This window comes from Hemiscyllium ocellatum, assembly GCF_020745735.1.
Source record: "Hemiscyllium ocellatum isolate sHemOce1 chromosome 27 unlocalized genomic scaffold, sHemOce1.pat.X.cur. SUPER_27_unloc_1, whole genome shotgun sequence".
NCBI lineage: Eukaryota > Metazoa > Chordata > Chondrichthyes > Orectolobiformes > Hemiscylliidae > Hemiscyllium > Hemiscyllium ocellatum.
The window spans coordinates 5,797,593-5,812,102 of NW_026867476.1; the positions used below are offsets into that span (position 1 = coordinate 5,797,593).

Consider the following 14,510-nt stretch of genomic DNA (forward strand, 5'->3'; position numbering starts at 1 on the left):
AATACGTAATGTGTCATAGCAGACGAGGTGATAACAAGGAGTCGTTTGTGTGGTAGGGGTCAAGGACATGGGGGAGTTCAAGCCCTAAAGTTCTGGAACTCGATATTGAAGACCGGAGGGCTGTAAGGTCTCCAAGTGGAAAATGAGGTGTTGTTCTTTCATCTGGAGCTAGAACACTGCTGCAAGCCTGAGACAGAGATGTTGGCCAGGGAACAGGGTGATGTGTTAAAGTGGCAGACAACCGCAAGGTCAGGGCCTTTTTCCTGCGGGCAGAACCGGGATGTTCTGCGAAGCAGTCACCTAGTTTATGCTTCATGCTACATTGGGGAAACGACACTGCGAGCAGCGAATGCAGTGGACTAGGTTGTGGCAAAAGTTCTGCTTCACTTGGGCAGGTATGTTTGAGCCCTTGGATATTCTGGAGGGGGCAGGTAAATGGGCAGGTGTTACACATTCGGCGGTTGCAGGCGAAAGCGACTTGGCACTATGGGAGGTGGGTGTGGGGTGTTGCGAGTGAAGGAAGAGTGGAGCCGAAGTGTAACCCCTGGCACAACGGGTGCGTGTTGGGACCATAACCCATTCTCTCCTATTCACTCAATGTCGTCTTTAGCAGCTTTCCCGTATGACAGCGCTCTGTCTGCACCTCGCCTTCTCATCTGCTTCCGAAAAAAGCTTGGGCATAAATATTTCACAGTGATATACTGGCCCAATGTGCACAGTCGAGTTGATACACTCGTGGAGATGTGCGTCTTCTCCTGTTCTCTGTATCCTATGGCGAGGAGGGCAACGCTTGTCACTGGCCGCTCGGGTGTCAGAGAAGAGTTTCAAAACAAAATGGTTGAATTATCTGCCAGTGGAGAGAGCCCGATTCCTGGTGACGGGACAAACAGCAGCAGGGAGACTGAATGAGAAACAGCGGTTCGAGAAACTCTTTGCCGCTTGCAATTCTTAGAGCAATCTCAAATGTATTTCATTGTGAGCACGTCTCAGGTCACTCAAGCGGTGTGGGGCATTTGTCCCGGGCCGGCTCTCTGGCTCGTTGGTCTAGGCGTATCATTCTCGCTTAGGGTGCCTGAGTGTGATGAGTTGCGAGAGATCCCGGACGAGCCCGAGGTTTTTTTCCAACTTGACCTGTGCAAAATTGCCTGATTAATTTTCTCAAAAAGCACCTTGATGAAACGAGGTTGGGCTGTCTGGAGTACGGGCAAGGCAGAAAACAGGGAAGTGAAGTGGTTGGATGTAGTGTCGAACAGGTTGACGTGAGCTGTGCGGTGTTTGGGGAATGTCAGCAATCAAGGTAGATTGGAAAATTGGGACAGCTCCCCTCGGAGAACCGAAGTTTTCCAAGTCACGAGGGACCTAGAAACAGGAAATAATGGTGTGAAAATGCTCCCACACCTGAAAGGATCCACAACGATTCGGCAGAATTTTAAAGTCACCAGGAAAAAAAGTAAAAGTGACAGGAGGAAGAAGGTTTTCGTGGTTAGTGTCAGTAAGTCCCTGTCGGACATTGACAAAGAGGAAGATTCAATGGACACAAAAGGGAATTCGGTGGTCACGTTCAGATGTGCAGATTTACGCTGAGAAGGCGAGAGAATGAAACGAATAGAGACACACCTTGACTTAAGTATAGAACCAGCAGAGCGAAGGTGGGCCGCATGGCCTCCGTCTGCGCTGCGACACGTGTTGTGATTCAGCGTGAAATCACAGTTCGACCAACAGAATGTGGGAATTTAGTAAAAACGTTTCTATTTCCACAGCCTCCATACGTCTGCGAAACAGCATATTACACGACAGCAGCGGAGGTCTTTGACATCAGTCTCGAACGTGCATGCCACGTGCCAGATGAAAAGCTGAAGTGTTCTGCGGACAGCCAGTCAAGCGTGGCAGCAGAGTGGCGCAGCGGGAGCGTGCTGGGCCCATAACCCAGAGGTCGATGGATCGAAACCATCCTCTGCTATTGTTCAATGTCACCTCGAGCTGATTTCCTTTGGATCGGTGCTCTCTTCTGCCAACAGCCTTTGCATCGACTTACCCGAATGCACTCGCCAAATCCACTCCATGAAAGAGGCGTGGTTTTAGAGGTCTCAGTGGCATTCTGTTCTTAGGCGGTTTTTATTCTGAACTGAATCGCAAAACCAGTTCTCTGCGATGCCAATCAGCTGGTCAAGTTGAAACAAATGTCTTGCGATTTCGTCCATTCCCTGCAGTGATTCGCTACCCTGGTTCAGACGTGAATGACAAGCATGTCAAAAACCACATCACGACTCAGACACAGTTCCCCCACGATTAGGACGGATCCCACCGATTGTGAATAACCTCAGAGAGAGAGAGAGAGAGACAGGCAGTCGGCATGAACTCGATAGGCTGAACGGCTTGTGTCTACGCGAGAATGGTGCTACGTGTTTATGCCGTCCCACTGCGTGTCTCTGGGACAGAGAGGCTGAGGGAGCAAAACTGGTTCATTTTTAACCGTCCCTGCCTGCAGTCCCTCAGCTCAGGGCCGTGGGGAGGACTCTCAGTGAGTGAAGGTTTCACTCGGATTCTGTTAGTGGCTAACAATACGTAATGTGTCATAGCAGACGAGGTGATAACAAGGAGTCGTTTGTGTGGTAGGGGTCAAGGACATGGGGGAGTTCAAGCCCTAAAGTTCTGGAACTCGATATTGAAGACCGGAGGGCTGTAAGGTCTCCAAGTGGAAAATGAGGTGTTGTTCTTTCATCTGGAGCTAGAACACTGCTGCAAGCCTGAGACAGAGATGTTGGCCAGGGAACAGGGTGATGTGTTAAAGTGGCAGACAACCGCAAGGTCAGGGCCTTTTTCCTGCGGGCAGAACCGGGATGTTCTGCGAAGCAGTCACCTAGTTTATGCTTCATGCTACATTGGGGAAACGACACTGCGAGCAGCGAATGCAGTGGACTAGGTTGTGGCAAAAGTTCTGCTTCACTTGGGCAGGTATGTTTGAGCCCTTGGATATTCTGGAGGGGGCAGGTAAATGGGCAGGTGTTACACATTCGGCGGTTGCAGGCGAAAGCGACTTGGCACTATGGGAGGTGGGTGTGGGGTGTTGCGAGTGAAGGAAGAGTGGAGCCGAAGTGTAACCCCTGGCACAACGGGTGCGTGTTGGGACCATAACCCATTCTCTCCTATTCACTCAATGTCGTCTTTAGCAGCTTTCCCGTATGACAGCGCTCTGTCTGCACCTCGCCTTCTCATCTGCTTCCGAAAAAAGCTTGGGCATAAATATTTCACAGTGATATACTGGCCCAATGTGCACAGTCGAGTTGATACACTCGTGGAGATGTGCGTCTTCTCCTGTTCTCTGTATCCTATGGCGAGGAGGGCAACGCTTGTCACTGGCCGCTCGGGTGTCAGAGAAGAGTTTCAAAACAAAATGGTTGAATTATCTGCCAGTGGAGAGAGCCCGATTCCTGGTGACGGGACAAACAGCAGCAGGGAGACTGAATGAGAAACAGCGGTTCGAGAAACTCTTTGCCGCTTGCAATTCTTAGAGCAATCTCAAATGTATTTCATTGTGAGCACGTCTCAGGTCACTCAAGCGGTGTGGGGCATTTGTCCCGGGCCGGCTCTCTGGCTCGTTGGTCTAGGCGTATCATTCTCGCTTAGGGTGCCTGAGTGTGATGAGTTGCGAGAGATCCCGGACGAGCCCGAGGTTTTTTTCCAACTTGACCTGTGCAAAATTGCCTGATTAATTTTCTCAAAAAGCACCTTGATGAAACGAGGTTGGGCTGTCTGGAGTACGGGCAAGGCAGAAAACAGGGAAGTGAAGTGGTTGGATGTAGTGTCGAACAGGTTGACGTGAGCTGTGCGGTGTTTGGGGAATGTCAGCAATCAAGGTAGATTGGAAAATTGGGACAGCTCCCCTCGGAGAACCGAAGTTTTCCAAGTCACGAGGGACCTAGAAACAGGAAATAATGGTGTGAAAATGCTCCCACACCTGAAAGGATCCACAACGATTCGGCAGAATTTTAAAGTCACCAGGAAAAAATGTAAAAGTGACAGGAGGAAGAACGTTTTCGTACAGGGAGTGGTTAGTGTCAGTAAGTCCCTGTCGGACATTGACAAAGAGGAAGATTCAATGGACACTAAAGGGAATTCGGTGGTCACGTTCAGATGTGCAGATTTACGCTGAGAAGGCGAGAGAATGAAACGAATAGAGACACACCTTGGCTTAAGTATAGAACCAGCAGAGCGAAGGTGGGCCGCATGGCCTCCGTCTGCGCTGCGACACGTGTTGTGATTCAGCGTGAAATCACAGTTCGACCAACAGAATGTGGGAATTTAGTAAAAACGTTTCTATTTCCACAGCCTCCATACGTCTGCGAAACAGCATATTACACGACAGCAGCGGAGGTCTTTGACATCAGTCTCGAACGTGCATGCCGCGTGCCAGATGAAAAGCTGAAGTGTTCTGCGGACAGCCAGTCAAGCGTGGCAGCAGAGTGGCGCAGCGGGAGCGTGCTGGGCCCATAACCCAGAGGTCGATGGATCGAAACCATCCTCTGCTATTGTTCAATGTCACCTCGAGCTGATTTCCTTTGGATCGGTGCTCTCTTCTGCCAACTGCCTTTGCATCGACTTAGCCGAATGCACTCGCCAAATCCACTCCATGAAAGAGGCGTGGTTTTAGAGGTCTCAGTGGCATTCTGTTCTTAGGCGGTTTTTAATTCTGAACTGAATCGCAAAACCAGTTCTCTGCGATGCCAATCCGCTGGTCAAGTTGAAACAAATGTCTTGCGATTTCGTCCATTCCCTGCAGTGATTCGCTACCCTGGTTCAGACGTGAATGACAAGCATGTCAAAAACCACATCACGACTCAGACACAGTTCCCCCACGATTAGGACGGATCCCACCGATTGTGAATAACCTCAGAGAGAGAGAGAGAGAGACAGGCAGTCGGCATGAACTCGATGGGCTGAACGGCTTGTGTCTACGCGAGAATGGTGCTACGTGTTTATGCCGTCCCACTGCGTGTCTCTGGGACAGAGAGGCTGAGGGAGCAAAACTGGTTCATTTTTAACCGTCCCTGCCTGCAGTCCCTCAGCTCAGGGCCGTGGGGAGGACTCTCAGTGAGTGAAGGTTTCACTCGGATTCTGTTAGTGGCTAACAATACGTAATGTGTCATAGCAGACGAGGTGATAACAAGGAGTCGTTTGTGTGGTAGGGGTCAAGGACATGGGGGAGTTCAAGCCCTAAAGTTCTGGAACTCGATATTGAAGACCGGAGGGCTGTAAGGTCTCCAAGTGGAAAATGAGGTGTTGTTCTTTCATCTGGAGCTAGAACACTGCTGCAAGCCTGAGACAGAGATGTTGGCCAGGGAACAGGGTGATGTGTTAAAGTGGCAGACAACCGCAAGGTCAGGGCCTTTTTCCTGCGGGCAGAACCGGGATGTTCTGCGAAGCAGTCACCTAGTTTATGCTTCATGCTACATTGGGGAAACGACACTGCGAGCAGCGAATGCAGTGGACTAGGTTGTGGCAAAAGTTCTGCTTCACTTGGGCAGGTATGTTTGAGCCCTTGGATATTCTGGAGGGGGCAGGTAAATGGGCAGGTGTTACACATTCGGCGGTTGCAGGCGAAAGCGACTTGGCACTATGGGAGGTGGGTGTGGGGTGTTGCGAGTGAAGGAAGAGTGGAGCCGAAGTGTAACCCCTGGCACAACGGGTGCGTGTTGGGACCATAACCCATTCTCTCCTATTCACTCAATGTCGTCTTTAGCAGCTTTCCCGTATGACAGCGCTCTGTCTGCACCTCGCCTTCTCATCTGCTTCCGAAAAAAGCTTGGGCATAAATATTTCACAGTGATATACTGGCCCAATGTGCACAGTCGAGTTGATACACTCGTGGAGATGTGCGTCTTCTCCTGTTCTCTGTATCCTATGGCGAGGAGGTTTTTTTCCAACTTGACCTGTGCAAAATTGCCTGATTAATTTTCTCAAAAAGCACCTTGATGAAACGAGGTTGGGCTGTCTGGAGTACGGGCAAGGCAGAAAACAGGGAAGTGAAGTGGTTGGATGTAGTGTCGAACAGGTTGACGTGAGCTGTGCGGTGTTTGGGGAATGTCAGCAATCAAGGTAGATTGGAAAATTGGGACAGCTCCCCTCGGAGAACCGAAGTTTTCCAAGTCACGAGGGACCTAGAAACAGGAAATAATGGTGTGAAAATGCTCCCACACCTGAAAGGATCCACAACGATTCGGCAGAATTTTAAAGTCACCAGGAAAAAATGTAAAAGTGACAGGAGGAAGAACGTTTTCGTACAGGGAGTGGTTAGTGTCAGTAAGTCCCTGTCGGACATTGACAAAGAGGAAGATTCAATGGACACTAAAGGGAATTCGGTGGTCACGTTCAGATGTGCAGATTTACGCTGAGAAGGCGAGAGAATGAAACGAATAGAGACACACCTTGGCTTAAGTATAGAACCAGCAGAGCGAAGGTGGGCCGCATGGCCTCCGTCTGCGCTGCGACACGTGTTGTGATTCAGCGTGAAATCACAGTTCGACCAACAGAATGTGGGAATTTAGTAAAAACGTTTCTATTTCCACAGCCTCCATACGTCTGCGAAACAGCATATTACACGACAGCAGCGGAGGTCTTTGACATCAGTCTCGAACGTGCATGCCGCGTGCCAGATGAAAAGCTGAAGTGTTCTGCGGACAGCCAGTCAAGCGTGGCAGCAGAGTGGCGCAGCGGGAGCGTGCTGGGCCCATAACCCAGAGGTCGATGGATCGAAACCATCCTCTGCTATTGTTCAATGTCACCTCGAGCTGATTTCCTTTGGATCGGTGCTCTCTTCTGCCAACTGCCTTTGCATCGACTTACCCGAATGCACTCGCCAAATCCACTCCATGAAAGAGGCGTGGTTTTAGAGGTCTCAGTGGCATTCTGTTCTTAGGCGGTTTTTAATTCTGAACTGAATCGCAAAACCAGTTCTCTGCGATGCCAATCCGCTGGTCAAGTTGAAACAAATGTCTTGCGATTTCGTCCATTCCCTGCAGTGATTCGCTACCCTGGTTCAGACGTGAATGACAAGCATGTCAAAAACCACATCACGACTCAGACACAGTTCCCCCACGATTAGGACGGATCCCACCGATTGTGAATAACCTCAGAGAGAGAGAGAGAGAGACAGGCAGTCGGCATGAACTCGATGGGCTGAACGGCTTGTGTCTACGCGAGAATGGTGCTACGTGTTTATGCCGTCCCACTGCGTGTCTCTGGGACAGAGAGGCTGAGGGAGCAAAACTGGTTCATTTTTAACCGTCCCTGCCTGCAGTCCCTCAGCTCAGGGCCGTGGGGAGGACTCTCAGTGAGTGAAGGTTTCACTCGGATTCTGTTAGTGGCTAACAATACGTAATGTGTCATAGCAGACGAGGTGATAACAAGGAGTCGTTTGTGTGGTAGGGGTCAAGGACATGGGGGAGTTCAAGCCCTAAAGTTCTGGAACTCGATATTGAAGACCGGAGGGCTGTAAGGTCTCCAAGTGGAAAATGAGGTGTTGTTCTTTCATCTGGAGCTAGAACACTGCTGCAAGCCTGAGACAGAGATGTTGGCCAGGGAACAGGGTGATGTGTTAAAGTGGCAGACAACCGCAAGGTCAGGGCCTTTTTCCTGCGGGCAGAACCGGGATGTTCTGCGAAGCAGTCACCTAGTTTATGCTTCATGCTACATTGGGGAAACGACACTGCGAGCAGCGAATGCAGTGGACTAGGTTGTGGCAAAAGTTCTGCTTCACTTGGGCAGGTATGTTTGAGCCCTTGGATATTCTGGAGGGGGCAGGTAAATGGGCAGGTGTTACACATTCGGCGGTTGCAGGCGAAAGCGACTTGGCACATGGGAGGTGGGTGTGGGGTGTTGCGAGTGAAGGAAGAGTGGAGCCGAAGTGTAACCCCTGGCACAACGGGTGCGTGTTGGGACCATAACCCATTCTCTCCTATTCACTCAATGTCGTCTTTAGCAGCTTTCCCGTATGACAGCGCTCTGTCTGCACCTCGCCTTCTCATCTGCTTCCGAAAAAAGCTTGGGCATAAATATTTCACAGTGATATACTGGCCCAATGTGCACAGTCGAGTTGATACACTCGTGGAGATGTGCGTCTTCTCCTGTTCTCTGTATCCTATGGCGAGGAGGGCAACGCTTGTCACTGGCCGCTCGGGTGTCAGAGAAGAGTTTCAAAACAAAATGGTTGAATTATCTGCCAGTGGAGAGAGCCCGATTCCTGGTGACGGGACAAACAGCAGCAGGGAGACTGAATGAGAAACAGCGGTTCGAGAAACTCTTTGCCGCTTGCAATTCTTAGAGCAATCTCAAATGTATTTCATTGTGAGCACGTCTCAGGTCACTCAAGCGGTGTGGGGCATTTGTCCCGGGCCGGCTCTCTGGCTCGTTGGTCTAGGCGTATCATTCTCGCTTAGGGTGCCTGAGTGTGATGAGTTGCGAGAGATCCCGGACGAGCCCGAGGTTTTTTTCCAACTTGACCTGTGCAAAATTGCCTGATTAATTTTCTCAAAAAGCACCTTGATGAAACGAGGTTGGGCTGTCTGGAGTACGGGCAAGGCAGAAAACAGGGAAGTGAAGTGGTTGGATGTAGTGTCGAACAGGTTGACGTGAGCTGTGCGGTGTTTGGGGAATGTCAGCAATCAAGGTAGATTGGAAAATTGGGACAGCTCCCCTCGGAGAACCGAAGTTTTCCAAGTCACGAGGGACCTAGAAACAGGAAATAATGGTGTGAAAATGCTCCCACACCTGAAAGGATCCACAACGATTCGGCAGAATTTTAAAGTCACCAGGAAAAAATGTAAAAGTGACAGGAGGAAGAACGTTTTCGTACAGGGAGTGGTTAGTGTCAGTAAGTCCCTGTCGGACATTGACAAAGAGGAAGATTCAATGGACACTAAAGGGAATTCGGTGGTCACGTTCAGATGTGCAGATTTACGCTGAGAAGGCGAGAGAATGAAACGAATAGAGACACACCTTGGCTTAAGTATAGAACCAGCAGAGCGAAGGTGGGCAGCATGGCCTCCGTCTGCGCTGCGACACGTGTTGTGATTCAGCGTGAAATCACAGTTCGACCAACAGAATGTGGGAATTTAGTAAAAACGTTTCTATTTCCACAGCCTCCATACGTCTGCGAAACAGCATATTACACGACAGCAGCGGAGGTCTTTGACATCAGTCTCGAACGTGCATGCCGCGTGCCAGATGAAAAGCTGAAGTGTTCTGCGGACAGCCAGTCAAGCGTGGCAGCAGAGTGTCGCAGCGGGAGCGTGCTGGGCCCATAACCCAGAGGTCGATGGATCGAAACCATCCTCAGCTATTGTTCAATGTCACCTCGAGCTGATTTCCTTTGGATCGGTGCTCTCTTCTGCCAACTGCCTTTGCATCGACTTACCCGAATCCACTCCATGAAAGAGGTGTGGTTTTAGAGGTCTCAGTGGCATTCTGTTCTTCGGCCGTTTTTATTCTGAACTGAATCGCAAAACCAGTTCTCTACGATGCCAATCAGCTGGTCAAGTTGAAACAAATGTCTTGCGGTTTCGTCCATTCCCTGCAGTGATTCGCTACCCTGGTTCAGACGTGAATGACAAGCATGTCAAAAACCACATCACGACTCAGACACAGATCCCCCACGATTAGGACGGATCCCACCAATTGTGAATAACCTCAGAGAGAGAGAGAGAGAGCGAGACAGGCAGTCGGCATCAACTCGATGGGCTGAACGGCTTGTGTCTACACGAGAATGGTGCTACGTTTTTCTGCCGTCCCACTGCCTGTCTCTGGGACAGAGAGGCTGATGGAGCAAAACTGGTTCATTTTTAACCGTCCCTCAGCTCAGGGCCGTGGGGAGGACTCTCAGTGAGTGAAGGTTTCACTCGGATTCTCTTCATCTGGGACACTTGGCGCTCAGATGTTAACTGCTGCGCGGTAGCAACAAAGAAAGCCATGCCCACTTTGCAATAGACTTTCCGTAAGATTGCTGCGTGAAGACGATTTCTGAACACCAACAATGTGAATTGACCTGGGCGAAGAGTCCTCGGTGTCCATTTCTCTCTGTCCTGCCAGCACAGCATCTTTCTATCTCTCCGATAACAGACCTTTGGAGAAAGTTCACAATCAAAGTTGTTCATGTTCCCCGCATTAGTATAACTGACACCTCTCACCCCAAGGGTTTCAGAGAGAGAGGGAGAGAGAGAGAGAGAGCAGAAGAGCGAATGGACTCTACCCTCCCCCGACCCTAAATCCGCCCCCCACTCCTCCCAGAACAACGTGCAAGTAGAAATAAACTGGGTTAATTATCTACCAGTCATGGTGAGCACGTCTCAGGTCACTCAAGCGGTGTGGGGCATTTGTCCCGGGCCGGCTCTCTGGCTCGTTGGTTTAGGCGTATGATTCTTGCTCAGGGTCCCTGAGTGTGATGCGTTGCGAGAGGTATCGGGTTCAAATCCCGGATGAGCCCGAGGTTTTTTTTCAACTTGACCTGTGCAAAACTGCCTGATTAATTTTCTCAAAAAGCACCTTGATGAAACGAGGTTGGGCTGTCTGGAGTACGGGCAAGGCAGAAAACAGGGAAGTGAAATGGTTGGATGTAGTGTCGAACAGGTTGACGTGAGCTGTGCGGTGTTTGGGGAATGTCAGCAATCAAGGTAGATTGGAAAATTGGGACAGCTCCCCTCGGAGAACCGAAGTTTTCCAAGTCACGAGGGACCTAGAAACAGGAAATAATGGTGTGAAAATGCTCCCACACCTGAAAGGATCCACAACGATTCGGCAGAATTTTAAAGTCACCAGGAAAAAATGTAAAAGTGACAGGAGGAAGAACGTTTTCGTACAGGGAGTGGTTAGTGTCAGTAAGTCCCTGTCGGACATTGACAAAGAGGAAGATTCAATGGACACTAAAGGGAATTCGGTGGTCACGTTCAGATGTGCAGATTTACGCTGAGAAGGCGAGAGAATGAAACGAATAGAGACACACCTTGACTTAAGTATAGAACCAGCAGAGCGAAGGTGGGCCGCATGGCCTCCGTCTGCGCTGCGACACGTGTTGTGATTCAGCGTGAAATCACAGTTCGACCAACAGAATGTGGGAATTTAGTAAAAACGTTTCTATTTCCACAGCCTCCATACGTCTGCGAAACAGCATATTACACGACAGCAGCGGAGGTCTTTGACATCAGTCTCGAACGTGCATGCCGCGTGCCAGATGAAAAGCTGAAGTGTTCTGCGGACAGCCAGTCAAGCGTGGCAGCAGAGTGGCGCAGCGGGAGCGTGCTGGGCCCATAACCCAGAGGTCGATGGATCGAAACCATCCTCTGCTATTGTTCAATGTCACCTCGAGCTGATTTCCTTTGGGTCGGTGCTCTCTTCTGCCAACTGCCTTTGCATCGACTTACCCGAATGCACTCGCCAAATCCACTCCATGAAAGAGGCGTGGTTTTAGAGGTCTCAGTGGCATTCTGTTCTTAGGCGGTTTTTATTCTGAACTGAATCGCAAAACCAGTTCTCTGCGATGCCAATCAGCTGGTCAAGTTGAAACAAATGTCTTGCGGTTTCGTCCATTCCCTGCAGTGATTCGCTACCCTGGTTCAGACGTGAATGACAAGCATGTCAAAAACCACATCACGACTCAGACACAGTTCCCCCACGATTAGGACGGATCCCACCGATTGTGAATAACCTCAGAGAGAGAGAGAGAGAGCGAGACAGGCAGTCGGCATCAACTCGATGGGCTGAACGGCTTGTGTCTACACGAGAATGGTGCTCCGTTTTTCTGCCGTCCCACTGCCTGTCTCTGGGACAGAGAGGCTGATGGAGCAAAACTGGTTCATTTTTAACCGTCCCTGCCTGCAGTCCCTCAGCTCAGGGCCGTGGGGAGGACTCTCAGTGAGTGAAGGTTTCACTCGGATTCTGTTAGTGGCTAACAATACGTAATGTGTCATAGCAGACGAGGTGATAACAAGGAGTCGTTTGTGTGGTAGGGGTCAAGGACATGGGGGAGTTCAAGCCCTAAAGTTCTGGAACTCGATATTGAAGACCGGAGGGCTGTAAGGTCTCCAAGTGGAAAATGAGGTGTTGTTCTTTCATCTGGAGCTAGAACACTGCTGCAAGCCTGAGACAGAGATGTTGGCCAGGGAACAGGGTGATGTGTTAAAGTGGCAGACAACCGCAAGGTCAGGGCCTTTTTCCTGCGGGCAGAACCGGGATGTTCTGCCAAGCAGTCACCTAGTTTATGCTTCATGCTACATTGGGGAAACGACACTGCGAGCAGCGAATGCAGTGGACTAGGTTGTGGCAAAAGTTCTGCTTCACTTGGGCAGGTATGTTTGAGCCCTTGGATATTCTGGAGGGGGCAGGTAAATGGGCAGGTGTTACACATTCGGCGGTTGCAGGCGAAAGCGACTTGGCACTATGGGAGGTGGGTGTGGGGTGTTGCGAGTGAAGGAAGAGTGGAGCCGAAGTGTAACCCCTGGCACAACGGGTGCGTGTTGGGACCATAACCCATTCTCTCCTATTCACTCAATGTCGTCTTTAGCAGCTTTCCCGTATGACAGCGCTCTGTCTGCACCTCGCCTTCTCATCTGCTTCCGAAAAAAGCTTGGGCATAAATATTTCACAGTGATATACTGGCCCAATGTGCACAGTCGAGTTGATACACTCGTGGAGATGTGCGTCTTCTCCTGTTCTCTGTATCCTATGGCGAGGAGGGCAACGCTTGTCACTGGCCGCTCGGGTGTCAGAGAAGAGTTTCAAAACAAAATGGTTGAATTATCTGCCAGTGGAGAGAGCCCGATTCCTGGTGACGGGACAAACAGCAGCAGGGAGACTGAATGAGAAACAGCGGTTCGAGAAACTCTTTGCCGCTTGCAATTCTTAGAGCAATCTCAAATGTATTTCATTGTGAGCACGTCTCAGGTCACTCAAGCGGTGTGGGGCATTTGTCCCGGGCCGGCTCTCTGGCTCGTTGGTCTAGGCGTATCATTCTCGCTTAGGGTGCCTGAGTGTGATGAGTTGCGAGAGATCCCGGACGAGCCCGAGGTTTTTTTCCAACTTGACCTGTGCAAAATTGCCTGATTAATTTTCTCAAAAAGCACCTTGATGAAACGAGGTTGGGCTGTCTGGAGTACGGGCAAGGCAGAAAACAGGGAAGTGAAGTGGTTGGATGTAGTGTCGAACAGGTTGACGTGAGCTGTGCGGTGTTTGGGGAATGTCAGCAATCAAGGTAGATTGGAAAATTGGGACAGCTCCCCTCGGAGAACCGAAGTTTTCCAAGTCACGAGGGACCTAGAAACAGGAAATAATGGTGTGAAAATGCTCCCACACCTGAAAGGATCCACAACGATTCGGCAGAATTTTAAAGTCACCAGGAAAAAATGTAAAAGTGACAGGAGGAAGAACGTTTTCGTACAGGGAGTGGTTAGTGTCAGTAAGTCCCTGTCGGACATTGACAAAGAGGAAGATTCAATGGACACTAAAGGGAATTCGGTGGTCACGTTCAGATGTGCAGATTTACGCTGAGAAGGCGAGAGAATGAAACGAATAGAGACACACCTTGGCTTAAGTATAGAACCAGCAGAGCGAAGGTGGGCAGCATGGCCTCCGTCTGCGCTGCGACACGTGTTGTGATTCAGCGTGAAATCACAGTTCGACCAACAGAATGTGGGAATTTAGTAAAAACGTTTCTATTTCCACAGCCTCCATACGTCTGCGAAACAGCATATTACACGACAGCAGCGGAGGTCTTTGACATCAGTCTCGAACGTGCATGCCGCGTGCCAGATGAAAAGCTGAAGTGTTCTGCGGACAGCCAGTCAAGCGTGGCAGCAGAGTGTCGCAGCGGGAGCGTGCTGGGCCCATAACCCAGAGGTCGATGGATCGAAACCATCCTCAGCTATTGTTCAATGTCACCTCGAGCTGATTTCCTTTGGATCGGTGCTCTCTTCTGCCAACTGCCTTTGCATCGACTTACCCGAATCCACTCCATGAAAGAGGTGTGGTTTTAGAGGTCTCAGTGGCATTCTGTTCTTCGGCCGTTTTTATTCTGAACTGAATCGCAAAACCAGTTCTCTACGATGCCAATCAGCTGGTCAAGTTGAAACAAATGTCTTGCGGTTTCGTCCATTCCCTGCAGTGATTCGCTACCCTGGTTCAGACGTGAATGACAAGCATGTCAAAAACCACATCACGACTCAGACACAGATCCCCCACGATTAGGACGGATCCCACCAATTGTGAATAACCTCAGAGAGAGAGAGAGAGAGCGAGACAGGCAGTCGGCATCAACTCGATGGGCTGAACGGCTTGTGTCTACACGAGAATGGTGCTACGTTTTTCTGCCGTCCCACTGCCTGTCTCTGGGACAGAGAGGCTGATGGAGCAAAACTGGTTCATTTTTAACCGTCCCTCAGCTCAGGGCCGTGGGGAGGACTCTCAGTGAGTGAAGGTTTCACTCGGATTCTCTTCATCTGGGACACTTGGCGCTCAGATGTTAACTG

The 14,510-nt window shown here is 50.3% G+C and overlaps 4 non-coding genes across 4 annotated transcripts; all 4 read left to right on the forward strand.

The window, feature by feature from the left end:
• Nucleotides 1-1,888: 1,888 nt before the first annotated feature.
• trnam-cau (transfer RNA methionine (anticodon CAU)) lies at nt 1,889-1,960 on the forward strand. Its single transcript has one exon. It is a non-coding gene; the product is annotated as a tRNA-Met (tRNA).
• Nucleotides 1,961-4,457: 2,497 nt separating this feature from the next.
• Nucleotides 4,458-4,529, forward strand: trnam-cau (transfer RNA methionine (anticodon CAU)). The gene has a single exon. It is a non-coding gene; the product is annotated as a tRNA-Met (tRNA).
• Nucleotides 4,530-6,696: 2,167 nt separating this feature from the next.
• On the forward strand, nt 6,697-6,768 carry trnam-cau (transfer RNA methionine (anticodon CAU)). The gene has a single exon. It is a non-coding gene; the product is annotated as a tRNA-Met (tRNA).
• Nucleotides 6,769-11,264: 4,496 nt separating this feature from the next.
• Nucleotides 11,265-11,336, forward strand: trnam-cau (transfer RNA methionine (anticodon CAU)). Its single transcript has one exon. It is a non-coding gene; the product is annotated as a tRNA-Met (tRNA).
• The last annotated feature ends 3,174 nt before the right edge of the window (nt 11,337-14,510 follow it).